The sequence below is a fragment of the Salmo salar genome, chromosome ssa06 (genome assembly GCF_905237065.1).
Source record: "Salmo salar chromosome ssa06, Ssal_v3.1, whole genome shotgun sequence".
NCBI lineage: Eukaryota > Metazoa > Chordata > Actinopteri > Salmoniformes > Salmonidae > Salmo > Salmo salar.
Window position 1 is genome coordinate 37,233,813 of NC_059447.1, and position 13,567 is coordinate 37,247,379.

The 13,567-nt window shown below is 43.3% G+C and overlaps 1 protein-coding gene across 6 annotated transcripts in view; it reads right to left on the bottom strand.

Moving 5' to 3' along the window:
- LOC106607212 (sphingosine 1-phosphate receptor 2) overlaps positions 1-4,199 on the bottom strand; it is a 31,851-nt gene extending 27,652 nt beyond the window's left edge. For 5 of the 6 annotated variants that reach the window (XM_014203937.2, XM_014203939.2, XM_014203935.2 and 2 more), the window contains exon 1: positions 3,501-4,199. The gene's annotated coding sequence lies outside the window, so the exon portion shown is untranslated. The remainder of the gene's footprint in view (positions 1-3,500) is intronic. The other variant, XM_014203934.2, reaches the window with a different exon arrangement.
- Between the last annotated feature and the right edge of the window lie 9,368 nt (positions 4,200-13,567).

Here is a 13,567-nt window from a genome sequence, read left to right on the forward strand (position 1 = left end):
CCTGGCCCCTACTACCATACCCTGTTCAAAAGCACTTCAATCTTGTGTCTTTCCCATTCACCCTCTGAATGGCACACATGCACAATCCATGTCTCAACTATCTCAAGGCTTAAAAATCCTTCTTTAACCTGTCTCCTCCCCTTCATCTACACTGATTTATGTGGATTTAACCAGTGACGTCAATAAGGGATCGTAGCTTTCACCTGGATTCACCTGGTCAGTCTATGTCATGGAAGGAGTAGGTGTTTTGTGTATGTCCCTCTCCCACCCATCACCCCTCTCAAATGATGTTATCATGGAGAAATGTTTGCTTGTCTTTATTTGGTGCTTCTTGTCTGTAGTGGCTCCCATGTGCATCTGAGCATTCAGTTAGTTTAGCACTCTGTTGCCATTGACATTAGCTCATGCTTAACCATCAGGAGCTTTTAACATTTTAGAGAGGCTTAATGACCAGCACACTGAAGAGAGTGATCTGAGAGAGAGAGAGAGAGAGAGAGAGAGCTGAGAGAGAGAGCTGAGAGAGAGTGAGCTGAGGAGAGCGCTGAGGAAAGAGAGAGAGCTGAGCTGAGGAGAGAGAGAGCGAGAGAGAGCGAGAGAGAGAGAGCTGAGAGAGAGCGAGCTGAGGAGAGAGAGAGAGAGAGCTGAGCTGAGGAGAGCGAGAGAGAGCGAGAGAGAGAGAGCGAGAGCGAGAGAGAGCGAGAGAGAGCGAGCTGAGAGAGAGCGAGAGAGAGAGCGAGAGCTGAGAGAGAGAGCTGAGAGAGAGAGAGAGAGCTGAGAGAGAGAGAGAGAGAGCTGAGAGAGAGAGAGAGAGAGAGAGAGAGCTGAGAGAGAGAGAGAGCTGAGAGAGAGAGAGAGAGAGAGAGAGCGCTGAGAGAGAGAGAGAGAGCGCTGAGAGAGAGAGAGCGCTGAGAGAGAGAGAGAGAGAGCGCTGAGAGAGAGAGAGAGCGCTGAGAGAGAGAGAGAGAGCGCTGAGAGAGAGAGAGAGAGCGCTGAGAGAGAGCGAGCTGAGAGCGCTGAGAGAGAGCGAGCTGAGAGCGCTGAGAGAGAGCGAGCTGAGAGCGCTGAGAGAGAGCGAGCTGAGAGCGCTGAGAGAGAGCGAGCTGAGAGCGCTGAGAGAGAGCGAGCTGAGAGCGCTGAGAGAGAGCGAGCTGAGAGCGCTGAGAGAGAGCGAGCTGAGAGCGCTGAGAGAGAGCGAGCTGAGAGCGCTGAGAGTGAGCGAGCTGAGAGCGCTGAGAGAAAGAGAGAGCTGAGAGAGAGCGAGAGCTAAGAGAGAGCTGAGAGATAGAGAGAGCTGAGAGAGAGCGAGCTGAGAGCGCGAGCTGAGAGAGCTGAGAGAGCGCGAGCTGAGAGAGCTGAGAGAGCGCGAGCTGAGAGAGCTGAGAGAGCGCGAGCTGAGAGAGCGCGAGCTGAGAGAGCTGAGAGAAAGAGAGAGAGCTGAGAGAGAGAGAGAGCTGAGAGAGAGCTGAGAGAGAGCTGAGAGAGAGCTGAGAGAGAGCTGAGAGAGAGAGAGCTGAGAGAGAGAGAGAGAGCTGAGAGAGAGAGAGCTGAGAGAGAGAGAGAGAGCTGAGAGAGAGAGAATGATGGATGGGTGTTTTTATCAGGGTAATAAAACACTAGTCCCTCCTCCTTATCAGCTTATCTCGGTGTTTCTCTTACCCATGAATAGATTACCGACACCCTCATTCTGTGTGGGTGTGCAAGGTGTTTTTGCATAATGCGATTCTTTCAAAGAGCATTAACGTGCAGGTTGCGTTATGCTTTTCATGGTCAGTGTGACCCAAAACTGTGCTCCTAACAAACACTATTTCATTCATCTTGTCCAAGGAGCAGAATGGGTCATAAACACACAACAGTCACCTAAATCCATACAACCCAGACAATTATGACATATCTTGTTCCACACATCTTAATCCACATATTCAACACGCTGAACTGTAATGTGAAGCCGTGTCAGAGGAAGAGTCCAGCCACCCAGGTCATAGACTGTTCTCTCTGCTACCGCCCGGCAAGCAGTACCGATGCACCAGGTCCGGAAACAAAACAGCTTTCACGCCCAAGCCATAAGACTGCTAAATATTTAACCAAATATCTACATTGAACCTTTTGCACGCTCTTTTGACTCATCACATACGCTGCTGCTACTGTTTATTATCTATCCTGTTGCCTAGTAACTTTATCCATACCTATAATACATATCCAGCTCAATGACCTCGTACCCCTGCACCTCGACTCAGTACTGGTACCCAGTGTATATAGCCAAGTTATTGTTACTCATTGTCTATTTTTTCCTTGTTATCATTTTTTTTCTATAATTTGTAAATGTTTCTCTCTTCATTGTTGGAAAGGGCCCGTAGACTACACCTGTAGTTTACAAAGCATGGGACAAATAAACTTTGATTTGATTTTGTAGTCAGTTAAGACCTCAGCATATAATACACGTACAGATAGGTTAGCCTAATGTAATGGTTTGTGAAAGTGTGCAGCAAGTAGGTCAGGGCTTTTACAATCTATTTATGAACAGTTTATCTTTCTTTTAAGATAAAACTGAACAGTGTTGCTAAAAATATATATATTTGCCTTTATTGATTTTGGAACACTTGAAAACATGTTAGAATGGAAATCAGGTTTAATCCACCAGGCGCTGGGGACCCGGATCCCGCGAATGCCCACCACGCAGCTCCACTCCGGTGAGATGGTTTAATGGAACCTTTTGTTTTATTAAAACATCCTTTCAGGACAATGCGCCCTTTACAGTGACGGATGAGCGGACCTCGACAACACCCGAGGGGGGAACAGCGGGTCTTCGAACCACTACAAGACGTATAGGAGCCCCCTGCGAAGCTAAAGCCAGGGGACCACAGCACACCCCCCTCGACAAAGTACAATACACATAGAGCAGCAGTGAATCCGCCAGCAGCGGGCACCGTGGCTTGTTAATATTTAATGGATCATGTTCCTCATTAAACACAACGTTCCAAAACATCTGTTATTCTCGGAGAATAAAAACAATACATTTATTGAGGGATCATTTTCTGGTTGTTTGATTAACCATATAGTTTACAACCTTGAGGAACACTGAACAAGGCATCACCCAAGACACCCATAAGCTTCTCTTAGAATTTGTGTGTGGTTTCCTTTTACGTTATATACTTTGTATATATTAGATAACCTCTCTACACGTTTGACTGCATCCTGGTAATCATTCATGCTGCCCAATTCTAATATCACTAAGGTTAGTTAAACAATCCCGTGTGATTAGACGTCAGTGGTTGCCACTAAATACCGTGCAATTGGTCTTTGGGTAGGTTAATATAAAATAATAAACTATATCTTCCCAAAGTGGGCGAAGTTCATAACCGCCCTCCCTCGTGTGTTGCAGACTCGCTGCACATTGTTCATTGATTGATAGTTTCTTTGTTTTTCAACGACGGCACGTGTAGAGTGTACACTCGCCACAATTGTACAATTTGGCTGGTAGATCTACACATGAAACCACTTACCCCATGTGCGAAGTCGGCGGGTGCAGCAAAACCAAAGTAGGCCGATGTAGTTGTGGTTGTTGTCGACAAAGTTGTATCATGTGGCTACCTATCTCCAAATCAAATGCATTTTCAAAAGTTCACTTGATTTGTGAGCGCTGTCTTCTTCTGGGTCGAGGGTAAAATTATGACAATCAAAAGTTCCGATGACGACTGGACAGTGTTGCTCGTCTGGTCATAGGTAAATCCATAGCTGGAACTACTCTGCCTCCAAAAAAATGAAATACTGCGAAGACTGAATTAATCCCAATACAAAATATTTTAAAGACAATGCCTGAGACTTTTCGTTAGGCTCATACTTTCTCCTTTGTTGCTCTATTCCCAGTGTCCGTGTGGTTGTTCCTTCTCTAACTCTGAGAACAACAGCTCCACAGGCTATGGAACAACAGGGAGGCGCGCGCACATTACGCGCCGGTCACACACATATTTCCTCAAACCAACTGTCGAAACGTCCTACTACAGAATAGTAGTAGGACCAGTCCCGTTTTTCGGCTAATGGTTTTCACTTATAATATTCAGATAAAACCCTCTACCTTTATTCATAGTCACTAATTAGACTTACAGGATAACAGATAGCATTTTCATTGTGAGTTTTTCTCTGTCCAGTGTACAAATGAAGTCCAGATGTTTTAGTCTTTAATCTTCCACCACCTCACTTCCGGAGCCCTCACGCTCCCTGGATGAACGTGAGTCCAGTGCTTCTCCAAATCTAAACGCCTGAGATCCGAGGAGTCTTCCGACTGACTACAGTACTAGAAATACTGTCTCTGGCATACAGGCTATAAATATACTGAAGAATGTCAGTGTTTCCCATTCATTATTTTTAATTAGATTTTACATTTTTTTGCATTTCCACTTTGATATGTCTCATAGCTAAACATGTAAATAAGCGTTGAGTCAGTTGTTCATGTTGACTCATTCTTGTTTTTGTTTTTAATCTATGCATCATGACATTTGGTCTGCTGTCAGTCATGAAGGTAGGGCAGAGGTAAGTATGGGGATGTTCTGTCAGTCATTATCAAGCCAGAAGTCTATGGTGATGAAGAGTGACATCAATGTAATGGTGTTGTATATGGCAGACCAGAGACCACATGACACATAACACACATCTTGGTGGCAAATGAAACTAGGAAATGAAACGCACACAGATGAAACATAAAGTCCATAAACTGTCTGCTTTCTCCCCCTGTGTTGGTGAGTGAGTTGAGAGTGAATAGAGCTGCATAGTAAGAGAGACAAGCAGTGATTGGGCAACCCCCCACCCACCAACTGTAGTCATCCTTCCTACCTCTTCCTTCCACCTCTCCTCCTCCACCAGCTGCGTGGGAGGAGTTCTCTCAGAAGCGGGGAAATTGTGAAATTATCTTGAATAGAAACACACTGTATATTTGGGAGAAATCAAAAAGAGACGCAAAGGAAACGTTCTGTTTCTCTGGAAACTGAGAGAGGCTATTCAACATGTTGGCGTACCTACCCTCTAAGATGCCAATACTTTTCGTACCTCCATGTCAATGACGTCATCCACTTAAGCGTTGGCAGTTTGAATGGACAGTGAGTAATCTGGATGTCTAGCAAGCACTCATTATGGACTGACTGCACATTGTCAGGGAGTTTATGATGGGACAAGACATTTGAGAGAGAGTGCACTGCAGAGCCTCACAGAGGAGAGAGGAACCCCCAACCTTGCAGCTCCCACTTTGCTCAAGGGAGTGGTCAAGAGCCCTGACCTTACTTCCTGTTGGGGCCACTCACAAGCATTCCATTGTCTGTGAGAATGTGACTGGGCTCTTGAGACTCCCCACATCTGGCAGCTGTTATTACGGCCCCTGCATGGTGAAACATCTGTTGATGTGCCCTTGAGCAAAGCTCAACCCTAATTTCTCCTGTAAGTCACTTTGGATAAGAATGTCTGCTAAATGACAAAACAAATGTAAATATAAAGTGTCTTTCTTGTAAGTGAACATGGATTGTTGTGACGCAGTCTGTGGTTACCTGACTTGTTTCTAGACCTATGTAGTTATGTGAGAGTGAGAGAGAGCGAAAAACAGACAGACATTCAGAGAAACAAAACCATTTCTTGTAATGTCTAGCAAGCAGACCTGTGGCAGAAAAAGTTGTATTTTGTAGTTACTAGAAAATACCAACTTTTCAAATACTCGAGGTAGTCCAACAGTAGTCAGATGTAGAAAATCAACTACAGGCAATTATTTCCTTTGATATTCAAATATAGGTCTCAGAAAAACAAATCACTTTTGAAAGTATTTTGAATACCTCTCAGAAAAACACATCATATTTTAAGGTATTTTATGTGCAAGTTATTAAAATACATACAGTTGAAGTGAGAAGTTTACATAAACTTAGGTTGGAGTCATTCAAACTCGTTTTTCAACCACTCCACAAATTTCTTGTTAACAAACTATAGTTTTGGCAAGTCGGTTAGGACATCTACTTTGTGCATGACGCAAGTCATTTTTCCAACAATTGTTAACAGACAGATTATTTCACTTATAATTCCCACTGTAATTGTATCACAATTACAGTGGTCAGAAGTTGACATACACACTAAGTTGACTGTGCCTTTAAACAGCTTGGAAAATTCCAGAAAATGATGTCATGGCTTTAGAAGCTTCTGATAGGCTAATTGACATAATTTGAGTCAATTGGAGGTGTACCTGTGGATGTATTTCAAGGCCTACCTTCAAACTCAGTGCCTCTTTGCTTGACCTCATGGGAAAATCAAAAGAAATCAGCCAAGACCTCAGAAAAGAAATTGTAGACCTCCACAAGTTTGGTTCATCCTTGGGAGCAATTTCCAAACACCTGAAGGTACCACATTCCTCTATACAAACAATAGTACACAAGTATAAACATCATGGGACCACGCAGCCATCATACCACTCAGGAAGGAGACGCGTTCTGTCTCCTAGAGACGAATGTACTTTGGTGCGAAAAGTGCAAATCAACCTTGTGAAGATGCTGGAGGAAACAGGTACAAAAGTATCTATATCCACAGTAAAACGAGTCCTATATCGACATAACCTGAAAGGTCGCTCAGCAAGGAAGAAGCCACTGCTCCAAAACCACCATAAAAAAACTGACTACGGTTTGCAACTGCACATGGGGACAAAGATCGTACTTTTTGGTGAAATGTCCTCTGGTCTGATGAAACAAAAATAGAACTGTTTGGCCATAATGACCATCATTATGTTTGGAGGAAAAATGGGGAGGCTTGCAAGCCGAGGAACACCATTCCAACCGTAAAGCACGATGGTGGCAGCATCATGTTGTGGGGGTGCTTTGCTGCAGTAGGGACTGGTGCACTTCACAAAATAGATGGCATCATGAGGAAGGAAAATTATGTGGATATATTGAAGCAACATCTCAAGACATCAGTCAGGAAGTTTAAAGCTTGGTCGCAAATGGGTCTTCCAAATGGACAATGACAACAAAGTCAAGGTATTGGTTGGAGTGGCCATCACAAAGCCCTGACCTCAATCCTATAGAACATTTGTGGGCAGAACTGAAAAAGCATGTGCGAGCAAGGAGGCCTACAAACCTGACTCAGTTACACCAGCTCTGTACGGAGGAATGGGCCAAAATTCACCCAACTTATTGTGGGAAGCTTGTGGAAGGCTATGCGAAACGTTTGACCCAAGTTAAACAATTTAAAGGCAACGCTACCAAATACTAATTGAGTGTATGTAAACTTCTGACCCACTGGGAATGTGATGAAATAAATAAAATCTGAAATAAATTGTTCTCTCTACTATTATTCTGACATTTCACATTCTTAAAATAAAGTGGTGATCCTAACTGACCTAAGACAGGGCATTTTTACTAGGATTAAATGTCAGGAATTGTGAAAACTGAGTTTAAATGTATTTGTCTAAGGTGTATGTAAACTTCCGACTTCAACTGTATACTGAACAAAAATATAAACGCAACATCCAACGATTTTACTGAGTTACAGTTTATATAAGGAAATCAGTCAATTGAAATAAATTCATTAGGCCTTAATTATTGGATTTAGCATATTTAAAACTAGCAAGCAAAATGTCCCATTGAGTAAGAGCAGATATTGTGACTCCTCAACTCATCTCCATACCTCCTCTCAGACCCAACAAGGCAGAGTGGTATTAGAGGATCTGAGGATCTGAATTTCCTTTGTTTCTACTTTTAGATGCTGGCCAGCCTTCACTAGGGAAGTCATCACAGCAGTCAAGCGTAACTGTTCTCATGCTCTATTTCAGTGAAAGGGGAATTTCCATGGCCAAATGGTATACATTTAACCTATTTTCTACGGTGTTTACAGATGCAAGGATGTTGTCAACATCGTGTATGGGAATGTCAATTAGGGTTAAACTGGTCTGCACAAAGAGCAGGCGAGACAATACTAAGAAAATATTCTGTTACTGTTCTATTCTGCATGAGGATTGCTGGGTGAAATCCACTGTATATTCCTGTTAATATTACCTTGTTTTGATTTGAAATAGAGATGTAAAGAGAAATGCAGGGGAAGGATCTCTTACATCACTTCCTCTTCTGAAGTCAGAGAGCAGCTCCACAAAGCCAGGACAAAAGCCTTCCTCTTTCCGCCACAGATGCTTCAAAGTACCCAAAGTTAGACTTTATATTTTTAGCACTGTGAATTTTTCTTAAGTCATGTGCATCTGTAACCCGTTCTTGTGATACAATGAGACCTGATGGTCACAATGACATGCATAATGATACTCTGAGTATTCACATTCAGGTCAAATGATGTGGAAATGATTTTGGTTCTGCAACACTTTTGTCACCGTAAGTCTCCAGAGTGACATATTTCTCAACTGATGATTGATACAGAAGGGGTGCAGGGTAATTTGTGCCTTAGCTCATGGCCTCATTTTAGTTTAGGTTCACCAGTAACTTTTCTAGCGCAAATATGCTTTACCACAAAGCAGTTATACTACATACAATACTCCTATTTTTGGTTCTATCTTGGTACTAGGGTAGTGCTGCAAACAGTCAGAACATGAGAGAACAGGACACAGCTGAAGGGGCTTTGCATGCTTGCATGTGACCGTGGTGGTTCAGCACCATATTCTGCACCCTATTTTATGAATACAGCATAGGGCATGTTCTGAGAATTGTCAATATGAGTTCTGGATGTTCAAATCAATAGTGTTACTGTAGATGAACAGGCATCCCAGCCAGAGGCCTCAGCTACAGCTGCTTCCAGCCACTCTGAAAAATCACTAAACCTGTGCCATTAACCATCAGTAAGTATCCTGAGGTGCTGTGTGATTCAATCAATGGAGCAATGGGACCGAGTGGCGCAGCAGTCTAAGGCACTAGTGCTAGAGGCGTCACTACAGACCCGGGTTTGATACCGGCTGTATCACAACCGGCCGTGATCGGGAATCCCATAGCGCGGCACACAATTGGCCCAGCGTCGTCCGTGTTAGGGGAGGGTTTGGCCAGGGTAGGCCATCATTGTAAATAAGAATTTGTTGTTAACTGACTTGCCTAGTTAAATAAAGGTTAAATAAACAAATGAAGACAGCAGGCTGTGTGTGCTGCTGGTTGTAGAGGAGGTGTGTGTGTGTGTGTGTGTGTTTCATTGCCGGGTGTTTTTGTTCCCCCCATACCCCTTAACAGACAGAGTAAACATTGTAGCTTGGACGTCTGCTGGTCTTCTCCTCTCTCCAAATCACCCATTAGTGGCTTAAGTGTTGGTCATGCCACATGTCTCTCTCCCTCTCGCTCTGTCTCTGTCTGTCTGTCTGTTGTTCACAGGTTATGTGGTAAAACAGGTCCCCCTGCTCCCCCTCCTCTATAAATACCTCAAGTGTTACCTTCCCCTCTTATCTCTAACCTGATCTCCTAGTGTTCTCTTACCTACACAGTAGACTTGTAGTTGTTAGAAACATTTGATCTCTTCGTTGTGGGGTGAGGTTCACCTCATTGTCCACACCACATGGAGGGCGCTTTGTTTCCCCCCACACAAATGAAACCGTATGTGCTTTTGTTGGTTATGTACATGATGTGTACATGAAGCCATGTGAAGCCACTTATAACACCAGATTTCATTACAGGCACATTGTTATTATACATATTTTATAACTACCAGGCCTTCTTGTACCCATCTTCTGTTTGCTTCCTGTGTGTCCTTTGTTAGTGTTTTCTCCGTGTGTCTTTGTGTTTTCTCTGGCTGTGTGAGGGGAGTCTCTCTGAATCTATATGATCTGTCTATTTATTTTCCTAGCAGAGCTCTCTGTGGGTATGAGTGAGACGTCTCCGTGGTGCAGTGGATCTCAGTGTGTAGTCAATGTTAAAGGGCTCCACCCCTTCTGCCCAGGAATCTCTCACAGTATAGAGTTACCTCGATTATTATACCCTGGACTCAATAGACTGTTCCCATGTTCCACTTTATTCATATGTGTGAGTGTGTGGATGTGTTGTTGTGGGTCTGTGTGTTGGTTACTCTACTGGTTTATTGGGCCATATCTATTATGTTCCATTCAGTGTGTGTGACTCTGCCATCACCTCTCTCCCTCTGACAGGGTGGAGAAAGAAATGAGGAGGGCAGGGAGGTCCAGAGAGCTCCATGGTGAGGGACGGTATGGACATAGGGATTGGGAGATGAGGGACACGAGGTAGGGGTTGGGGGGCTTGGGTTTTGGGGCTTCCTGGAGCTTAGGACCTGTGTTTACAGAGCCTTGCTGAAGTACCAGTAGGAAAACACATTCTCTTCCGCACATTCATTATTAAACTAGGCTCGATGAACATGATAACTCAGAGATAATGTTTTCCAAAATAGGACCTGTCATTTGTGCTGTCATACAACTCTTGTCAGTCAGCTTAGATTCTCCTTCTCTGTGTGTGTCTGGCTGAAACACAAGTAAATGTACATAGCGGAGGAGGCTGGTCATTGGAAACATTTAACATTTTTAGATACATCTATGAGAAATATCTGTTTAAAAACACTGCTCTGAAATGGTCTAATCTCAATAGCATCCCCATCATGTGAGGACGGCTATTTTTAGTCCTCCTCTAGAAACACACGGTTTAAAAAATATATATATAAACAACGTCAATAGACAGCCTATACGTATGGCATACCACATAGGACAAATGAACAGATAACCAATCAGATGTCTTGCAGTAGCAATTGACATCTTTCCCATCCAATCAAAGGATTGAATAAACTCTCATACTGTAGGCATGTGCGATTCGGGTGATTTTGATGAAGAACTGATTAACATTTTCAAGGCCAGCTAAGGATGCTATAGCAAGCATGTTTCACATTGGAGTTATTAACTACCAAAAGGCAAGCCTTTGTGATTTTTTAATTGGGGTGCCGCTATGCACACATGAGCTTGTCAGCTATCTACTAGCCAGCTCTGGTCCAGGGCGTTACTTACGTGCGAGATGTAAACAAATAATTCCTAACAACTGGAATAATAATAGATGTATTTCCCCAGTCATTTTCACCCGTCCTCCTCAACTTCTCAAGTCTAAAACAGGCATGAGCAGCAAGCACAGATAAACAGGAACAACAGACTGAGTTTAGGAGTCAGTTAAGCGTGAGAGGTGACAGTCATGGATGGGCTCTATTATATTCCCGAAGCATCAATGACTTAAATGTAAATGTAAAATGCATCAGAGAGGACAAGGGCAAAATCTGAAACCACATGGCAGCCATCAGTGTCTCCCCTTGTCATTGGTGGAGAAACCCAACACTGACATTTCCAGATAATTCTTTGACCTGTGTGTGAGTTCAAATGCTTAATATACTCGCAGGTTTAGATCAATGGTTATGGCGGTGTGCCTTTCTCTCCCCCGTGTGTGTGTGTGTGTGTGTGTGTGTTTGTGCACGTATGGGTGTGTGTATGTGTGTGTGTTTGATGTGTAAAATTGTCACTGAATAGTGTTTTGCATGTTTTCCCGCTCCAGCTGTGCAACATCTGGACCCATAGGTTCACCTGCAGTATGTAGCCTACTAACTGGATGGGCAGTCTTAGAGACAGCTACAGTTGAAGTCGGAAGTTTACATACACCTTAGCCAAATACATTTAAACTCAGTTTTTCACAATTCCTGACATTTAATCCAAGTAAAAATGCCCTGTCTTAGGTCAGTTAGGATCACCACTTTATTTTAAGAATGTGAAATGTCAGAATAATGGTAGAGAGAATGATTTATTTCAGATTTTATTTCTTTCATCACATTCCCAGTGGGTCAGAAGTTTACATACACTGAATTAGTATTTGGTAGCATTGCCTTTAAATTGTTTAACTTGGGTCAAACATTTTGTGTAGCCTTCCACAAGCTTCCCACAATAAGTTGGGTGAATTTTGGCCCATTCCTCCTGACAGAGCTGGTGTAACTGAGTCAGGTTAGTATGCCTCCTTGTTCGCACACACTTTTTCTTTTTTTTTGAGGTTAGGGCTTTGTGATGGCCACTCCAATACCTTGACTTTGTTGTCCTTAAGCCATTTTGCCACAACTTTGGAAGTATGCTTGGGGTCATTGTCCATTTGGAAGACCCATTTGCGACCAAGCTTTAACTTCCTGACTGATGTCTTGAGATGTTGCTTCAATATATCCACATAATTTTCCTACCTCATGATGCCATCTATTTTGTGAAGTGCACCAGTCCCTCCTGCAGCAAAGCACCCCCACAACATGATGCTGCCACCTCCGTGTTTCACGATTAGGATGGTGTTCTTCGGCTTGCAAGCCTCCCCATTTTTCCTCCAAACATAACGATGGTCATTATGGCCAAACAGTTCTATTTTTGTTTCATCAGACCAGAGGACATTTCACCAAAAAGTACGATCTTTGTCCCCATGTGCAGTTGCAAACCGTAGTCAGTTTTTTTATGGTGGTTTTGGAGCAGTGGCTTCTTCCTTGCTGAGCGACCTTTCAGGTTATGTCGATATAGGACTCGTTTTACTGTGGATATAGATACTTTTGTACCTGTTTCCTCCAGCATCTTCACAAGGTCCTTTGCTGTTGTTCTGGGATTGATTTGCACTTTTCACACCAAAGTACGTTCATCTCTAGGAGACAGAACGCGTCTCCTTCCTGAGCGGTATGACGGCCGCGTGGTCCCATGGTGTTTATACTTGCGTACTATTGTTTGTACAGAGGAACGTGGTACCTTCAGGCGTTTGGAAATTGCTCCCAAGGATGAGCCAGACTTGTGGAGGTCTACAATTTTTTTTCTGAGGTCTTGGCTGCTTTCTTTTGATTTTCCCATGATGTCAAGCAAAGAGGCACTGAGTTTGAAGGTAGGCCATGAAATACCTCCATAGGTACACCTCCAATTGACTCAAATTATGTCAATTAGCCTATCAGAAGATTCTAAAGCCATCATTTTCTGCAATTTTCCAAGCTGTTTAAAGGCACAATCAACTTAGTGTATGGAAACTTCTGACCCACTGGAATTGTGATACAATGAATTATAAGTAAAATAATCTGTCTGTAAACAATTGTTGGAAAAATGACTTGTGTCATGCACAAAGTAGATGTCCTGACCGACTTGCCAAAACTATAGTTTGTTAACAAGAAATGTGTGGAGTGGTTGAAAAACGAGTTTTAATTACTCCAACCTAAGTGTATGTGAACTTCCGACTTCAACTGTACATGCGTACTCAGATAAAAGAGAAAGAAATTGGAGCACAGATGTTTCACAGCGTTGGCACAGCTCAGCAGGACACCCTGAAGTAAGGAACGCTTGGGCTCCCAAATGCACTCATGCAGACTGTTGCTACCCTGAAGATTTTGGGAAGGAGAGGGTGGAGGGTGGTGTTTTGGAGGATAGTAAATGATGTGTGAGGATGGGGGACCTGAGGGAGTTGGGTGAAAAAGGTGAAAATAGGGTAAGGAAATAGAGGAAGGATGGATGGATGGATGGATGGATGCAGAGGAGTTGAAAGAAGTGGGTCAGTAGAGGGTAAAATAAGCTTTCGGTAAGATTGCACGCACACTGCCGGGTTGTTTACCTGAGAGATAGAGCAGAGGATCAGTGTGTGTGTGTGTGTGT